Below are 7,908 nucleotides of genomic sequence, written 5' to 3'. Positions count from 1 at the left end.
CGCCACCAAACATCACATGATGGTTAACACTGTGGCCCTGAAAAGCGCTACATCAAATCTGATTTTACGTAATGTGGTGTTACTATGGCAACGCATCCCTCGCCATAAAACACGATGTCGCTGTAACTTCAATGGACACGGTCTAATCGTCCCCCAATATTCACTTGTATATCACCGGTCCATGCCTCAACAGCTCTATGCCAAATCTGAGATCTCACCATATGCCGTTCCATGGAAACGCATCCCTCGCCTTAAAACACGATGTTGTCGTGATACCTAAGCAAATGGTCAAAACACCACCAGACTTCATATGACAGTTAATGGTCCAGCCCTCAACATGTCTGTGCCATTAGTGAATTTTCCTCAAAAGCTGTTGCCATGGCAACACATCCCTTGCAATAAAACACAATATTGCTATAACTCCTATGAAAATAGTTTGGAAAACTTCACATTTGTGCCAACAGTCCAGCCATAAGACAACATACGGGACAGTTTTGAGATTTATTCAAATGACGTTGCCATGGCAACACAATGCTCACCATGAAACATGGTTCTCATAACTTCAGTGAAAATGCGCCAAACTTCACAGGTTTTGTAACGATGAAGCCATCCACATATCGAAGCGTATTATGGGTTGTCAAATACCGTTGCCATGGCGACAGATCATTCCCATCAACTTAGTTCGCAGTTCAAATATTCTGCTACTTTTCCAAGCTTTATTACTTTCGTTTCTTCTCTTATCACAAATTCAAGCCCCCAGTGTTCATGTATCATTTCAATCTAAAGATTCTTCACTTTCTTCTTACACATTACATTTCAGCATAGCAATTCAACGTCAGCATAAAGTATTCCCACTAGCAATTTCTTCAGGAATTGCATTCTCTAGTTTTGAACTGTTATGTTATGTTAAAAGACTTCCTCCAAAATGCAAAAACTAGAGTGAACTTAAATGTGTGGTGTTCAATTAAAACTATGGGAAAAACTCAATTGACAATGAATTGGGAACAACACAGTGTACCTTAGGGATTGTTCTCAGTAAATGGGTACATTTTTGGTTGAGAATACTTCAATAGATAAAACTAATTTGGGAATGGAACAGAAACAGGCTGTAGATTCCCTAAATCAGCCTCCCATTCATTGTCTATATAGCAGCTTCAGACTTTATACCTGATGACATCACAAGTTTGAGACGGACTTCCATGGTTGGTGGCTTTGAGAGGGAGAAGCTTATTATCAAATTGCACTTTCCCAGGCCATGAAAATGCCAAATTGGAATTGTTAGTCAAGGGTGGTGTCACCCTTTAGCACCTTATGTTGGTATGAACACTAACCTCTCATATGCACATACAACTGGGTGGGTGAAGGCCAAATTGTAAGAATCCGCAGAAGCAACGTAGGTCAGATCATTGCTGTACACCAGTGCATCCCCGGTGACCTGTTAGGGAGACAAAGATCCCGCTGAGAGAGCTGTAGGAAATATAGCAGACTCACAGCTTGCAGGTTTAAAATATATACACATACCAGTCTCCTAAAGTTACAGTCAGGGAGATCCACATAGAAGTAGGCCTCTCCTGCTGAGAAGCTAGTTGGGAAACAGTCAGTACCCAGACGGAGAGACGACGTGTCGGCCTGGGGTCGGCTTTCTGTCCACATCAGCGTCACAAATCTGACCCAGTCCACTTTCATGTCTGCAACACAAATAAATTAAGTTCAGACTCAACTATTTGAGTCAAGGATAATAACATGGCTTTAATTGTTTCCAGTCTTAACCTGCATATACCGCCATGGCAGCTGCCAGGATCAGAAGCAGTGCACCTTGACAAAATGAAACCATCATGACCAAATGCTTGCTACTGACACAGTGCATGTTCTTATACCTTGTTCCTGAGAGGCATTCCAAGATAACGTCTTTCAGCTGGTGCCTGTCAACAGTCCCAGCTGCAGCAGCTAGCACACTGATTACAGCATGGGGAGCATCCAATCACATTAGTCCTTACACCCAATTCATTTTTATTCAGCTTCATAAGCAGCACAAAACAATTTCTTCATAAATGTATTATCCTGTGTGACTACCTTAAATTCTTATTTAAAACACTTTGAGGATCATAGTGCATGGGTTGTCTTACTTATGTTTTGATTTAGTTTTGCTGTTATATATAACATTAATATATGTATACGTTGGGATTCTTTGTTCAACTTCAAGTCATGCAAGAAAAAGTTTTTCTTTGAGAATTAAAAGGTGAGTCATTTCTAAACAATTGATCTTTTGGGGGAAGGTAGTATTCCTTTATCAGATGTCCTGTCCTATTCAAATGTGTTATTTTTATATCTTTGACCTAATGGAAACTCAAGGTAAGGGAAAAAGGTAAATGTTTCAGTTCATTTAAGTTGTATTCGGTGTGAGAAAATATCCACACACACGTGAATATTAGTTGTGTTGCGGTGATGTCATCCTTTAACTGCATAAACACGTGCCATGCAGGCCATCCCTATTGATGTTATATTCATGGCCATAATGTAAACTATGCTACATTCAACTGCAGGCATGAGTGGCCAGAAAATAAATTCAGATCAGAATTGTCTTTTCAAATGAGGCTCAACATAAATAATTGCCATAGTTGTAATAGCAGACAGATCACCAATAGCTTTTAAATCTGGTGGTGTATGTAATGTCAGAATGTGTTCATGTGCAGAGCTCAATGTAAAATGGAAAGTGAAAGAAAGATTCAGGGGCTATACTCCAACTCACATGGCCATTAAAGGTTACATTATAATTGACAGTATCTTTCAATGACAAAAGTCACACAAAGTAAAATTCTACTGATAGACAGATGGACACAGTTGAGGACAGTAGGACCTTCATATGAAGTAAAGATACTCGTTGTATACTCAACAGGAGTTAACACAGTTTTATTTATACAGAGATTATAGACAACTTTAATCTGCATTGGATGTCGTCCACCTGGGCCCTCTGTTCAGTCTCCCCAATCTTAGACTGGACATCCTGTTGAGAAAATGTTTAGCAACGTTAGTCTTATGGCAAGTTTTGAACAAAACTTCAAGACAAAATACCATAAATAAATACTCATTAACCTTGATCAGCAATGGAAACATCTGATGCATTGTGGGCCATTTCTTGTTGCGATGGATCCATATGATCAGGGGTCCCAACACAGGAAGTGTGCATGAAGCCGTTGGATTCTGAGGTGGAAGGAAAACAACAATAACTTCATAATACAAATACTATATTAAAAAAAGCATACAGTTAGCATAAAAGCGATACCCCATTTGTTCTCCTCTCTTGGAGCGAGGTTGCAGGTCCTAGAAACAGCAGTCACACATGGAGCTCTGCATGGGGTCATCCAGGAGTTCCCATCTGAGGACGGAAGCAATCGTTAAGGCTCAAATACATCAGCATGGCTTTACAACATTTGTATGCACAGAAGAAAAAGCAGTTATAAAATGGTGTGATGTTTCTATAAAAAAACTAAAACTGTATAAAATTATAACTATCAAGTTATGACCAAAAGATATCTTTCCATCTACAGTGCAGAACAAGGTTAGCATTTACAAACCTCAGGGCTTTTTTCATTTTATAAATCTTATTAGGTTGGCTAATCATTTGAGTGCCCCTCCTTTTAAAACAAATATATTTTATTCTCAAATATTTTACAATTATCATTCGTCACAATTGTTGTCTATACTTTGTTAGTTAGCAGGAGATCATTTTTATAGATATATAAAAGCACAATACTGATCAAAGTACATGCATTGATCTACTTCAAGTTGGATATGTTATGCTAAAATAAGCTAGCAGTTGCATTCATCATATTAAACTGCTGGCAAGAAATGTTCACATACTTCCAACATATCAAACTCTTCCCTTACCGTTCATTTTCCTTTACATAGTGGCAAGCTTTCTTGCTCTCACTTAGAACTTCAGGATCCCATGCGAGCAGTTTGCAGTGAATGTACACTGAGGAGCACATGAAACATACATGTTTGCTAGGAACCAAATAGTCTTTAGAGCACTTTACATTTACCCCCTCACCTCCTCGCCGAGACCAAACTTGAAGGACTGCAGGTAGAGGATGATTGCAGACGAGTGGTACCGAGGGAGAAACCTGGAGTTTCCCTTCACACTGTCCAGGAGACACCTGAAGAAATTCAGATAAGCGATAAGGACTAAACTCCAGAAAACAATTAAAGAAATCAGAGACTGGATCTCACCCCTTATTTGTAATGATGGGGTACACATTGCTGTTAGCCTGCAGCTCAGGCGTAGTGGCTGCCACACATTCCTCCATGAGCAGCAGCAATGGCTGATGGGACTTCTGCTCCACTGTTGCCCTTATTGGCATGAAGGAACCCAGGGGGATGACATTTGTCTCCGCTACCGCTGTCATTTGTTCTGTAAGGGGAAAAGTAAAAACGGCTTAGTGTGCATTTTTTGAGTGTTTTGCCTTTAGGAGCATGAGCCCTCACCATTTAGGAGCAGCATGTGGAACTTCAGCCCTCCTCGGCCTCCGGCAACCCCTGACCCCGGGTTCAGGAAAGGAGGAAACCACCCCGTAGGTCTGAAATATATTAACAACATTCATCCCATATATCAGCTTTAAACTCGAATTTAAATAAGAAAGAAACTCCTACCTTGGATAAACGCACTCGATGGGATACACATAAGCTGCAGGACTCGACCTTGGTCTGGGCCTGAAAGTCAGCTCATTTTTGTAGATGAGATTCTTCCCTTTCACCTGAAGAAAAAAGAAGCTCATTATGACATTGAAAAGGTTGAGAGGTATTTCGGTGAAACATGGCAGTTACATTACCAGTCTTTTAAAATTGCAGTCATCTAGTTTGTAGTTAAACTCAGCTATCCCCTCTCCCCTGGGCAGAGCCTTAAACCCAGAGGGCATGCAGTTTCCGAGGAAGTGACGAGCTACATATTGCCGCAGTCTCATGGGGATCTTCCATGTGATGCTTATGGAGTCTTTTTCACACTGTACTTTGATTTCTGCAAACAAATTATTATATATTTCCCTACATTCCCCAACAAAAGCAGATGTTTACATACATGTGCGAAGCATACCTGCATTGGCAACAGTCGTTGCAAAAAGAGCCACGACTATCACACCTAGGTAGAGTTGAGTCCCCATGACTGAATGATCTAGATCACACAGGAAGTGGCACCATTTGTAGACTCCCTGCCAATTTAGACTGAACGAGCAACACCTGTGTGAGAGCAGGGCAGCATCTGTCGACCTTATACTGGGATGTCATTTCACATTCAATTCATTGTAGAGTTTTCATTTGGATCATTTTTGTAAACTTATTCAAGTACATTTTTATTTTATCTGCCAAATTTCTTCTTTTTTGTTTAATTCTACAATTGTGACGAATGATAATTGTGAAATATTTGAGAATGACATATATTTGTTTTAAAAGGGAGGGGCACTCACAATGATTAGCCAACCTATGAGATTTATAAAATGAAAAAAGCCCTGACGCTTTTGTAAAATGCTAACCTTTTTCTGCACTGTAGATGGAAAGATATATTTTGGTCATTAACTTGATATTTATAATTTAACCAGTTTTAGTTTTTTATAGAAACATCACACCATTTTATAACGGCTTTTTTCTTCTGTGTATACAAAATGTTGTAAAGCCATGCTGATGTATTTGAGCCTTAACGATTGCTGCCTCCTCAGATGGGAACTCCTGGATGACCCCATGCAGAGCTCCATGTGTGACTGCTGTTCTAGGACCTGCAACACTCGCTCCAAGAGAGGAGACGAATGGGGTATCGCTTTTATGCTAACTTGTATGCTTTTTTTTAAAGTAGTCTTTTCATTATGAAGTTTATTATTGTTTTCTTCCACCTCAGAATCCAACGGCTTCATGCACAACTTCTGTGTTGGGACCCCTGATCATAATGGATCCATCGCAACAAAATGCCCACAATGCATCGGATGTTTCCATTGCTGACCAAGGTTAATGAGTATTTATTTATGGTATTTGTCTTGACGTTTTGTTTCAAAACTTGCCATAAGTACTAACGTTGCTAACATTTTCATCAACAGGAAGTCCAGTCTAAGATTGGGGAGGACTGAACAGAGGGCCCAGGTGGACGACATCCATATGCAGATTAAAGTTGTCTATAATCTCTGTATAAATAAAACTGTTGTTAACTCCTGTTGAGTATAAAACGAGTATCTTTACTTCATATGAAGGTCCTACTGTCCTCAACTGTCCTATCAGTAGAATTTGACTAATTCAGGGACATCTGATAAAGGAATACTACCTTCCCCCAAATGATCATTTGTTTAGAAAATGACTCACCTTTTAATTCTCAAAGAAAACTTTTTCTTGCTTGACTTGAAGTATCCCAACGTATAAATATATTAATGTTATATATATAACTGTTACGTTCCCTCTTTGCTAGGGGTAAAAGGGGAAACGACACGACCAGTTTGTAATTGGTATTGGGTTACCGGTGGGTTTATTTATGACTGCAAGTAAGCAAAATGATGTACACAAACCAGCTTTGGCCCAACAACGGGTCAAGCTGTCACTATCCAACAAAAGGGGGTCTCCAAAAGAGAGTTGCCCCGCTATACAAAAGGAAAGAAAAATCTCACTTCTAAAGTGGAAACAAAACAATAACAAAACGGGACTGTGTGGAAAACACAGCTGTTGCTGATCAACCGGTGCTAATCACCGGGGGTCTAAGCAATATACACAAATTCTGAATCTACAGGCGCTAAGCTAACCTGGGTCTAAGCAACACACACACACAAACCCTACACTAAACACAGAATACCACGACACACTGCTAACCAGTGTGCTCGCACAGAACCCTACAGAATACACACTGCTAGTCAGTCTACAGAAGCACAGAATACACACTGGCTAGTCAGTCTACAGAATCACAGGATGAGGGCTTTGTCACAAGTAGAGGGTTGAGGGCATCTGTCACAAAATACAGGGCCTCCAGACGGATGTTCGTGCCCAGCCTTTATCCTCCTCCCCCCGGATGACGGGCAGCAGCGGCAGGGCTTGAGTGACGTCTGTCCAATCCCCGCGAATGTTGCGAGGTCGGGACGGCCACTTCACAGCATCAGAAGGCACAGCTCATTTGCATACACACAGTTAAAGGCACAAGGTAGCAGCGGCTGTAACACCCCCCCCCCCCTTAAAACACACAACCCAACAGGGTTTTTGTGAAGCATAGCACAACCCTAACCATAGACAACACATCATTCCAGCCTGGACAACGCATCTGCGAACACATTTCTGACCCTTTCTTGTGGCAGATTTGCAGGTTGTAGTACTGATGACTTCAGAGCCCACCGCATGAGACGCTGATTGTGGTTGTACATGCGGGACAAAAAGACAATGGGGTTATGATCAGTAAACACTGCAACCGGCAAAGAACTGGACCTGACATAAACCCTCAAAGTGCTGGAGAGCTAACAACAAAGCAGAGGGTCCTCCTTTTCGATAGTAGAGTAGCGGACCTGGTGTTTGTGTGAATTTACGGGAAAAATAACAAGGACAGGATTATCAACTCCATCCGCATCCTCCTGCAGTAAAACAGCACCGGCCACCCACTGCACTAGCATCCACCTCGAGTTTGAAGGGGTTTAGCAAGATCGGGGAAGCAGCGAGCACAGGAGCGTGAATTAAGTGTGTCTGTACACACTCAAAGGCATGCTGGCACTCAGGGGTCCAAACGTAGTCCACCTTGGGACTTACTTATTCCGGAGAGGACAGTATTCACCAATCGCTGGAACGTAGCAGGTGCATTACACATGCCAAACGCCATGACTGTGTACTGCAGGGAAACAGTCAGGTGTTGCGAAAGCGGAAATTTGTGAGGGCACGGTCCGTTAAAGGTACCTGCCCAGT

At 41.4% G+C, this 7,908-nt stretch overlaps 1 pseudogene; it reads right to left on the bottom strand.

The window, feature by feature from the left end:
• Positions 1 to 3,088: 3,088 nt before the first annotated feature.
• Positions 3,089 to 5,156, bottom strand: LOC117557143 (annotated as a pseudogene).
• Positions 5,157 to 7,908: the final 2,752 nt, after the last annotated feature.

The sequence above is a fragment of the Gymnodraco acuticeps genome, unplaced genomic scaffold (assembly GCF_902827175.1).
Source record: "Gymnodraco acuticeps unplaced genomic scaffold, fGymAcu1.1, whole genome shotgun sequence".
NCBI classification, from domain to species: Eukaryota; Metazoa; Chordata; class Actinopteri; order Perciformes; family Bathydraconidae; genus Gymnodraco; species Gymnodraco acuticeps.
This window is presented reverse-complemented; position numbering and strand designations above follow the sequence as displayed.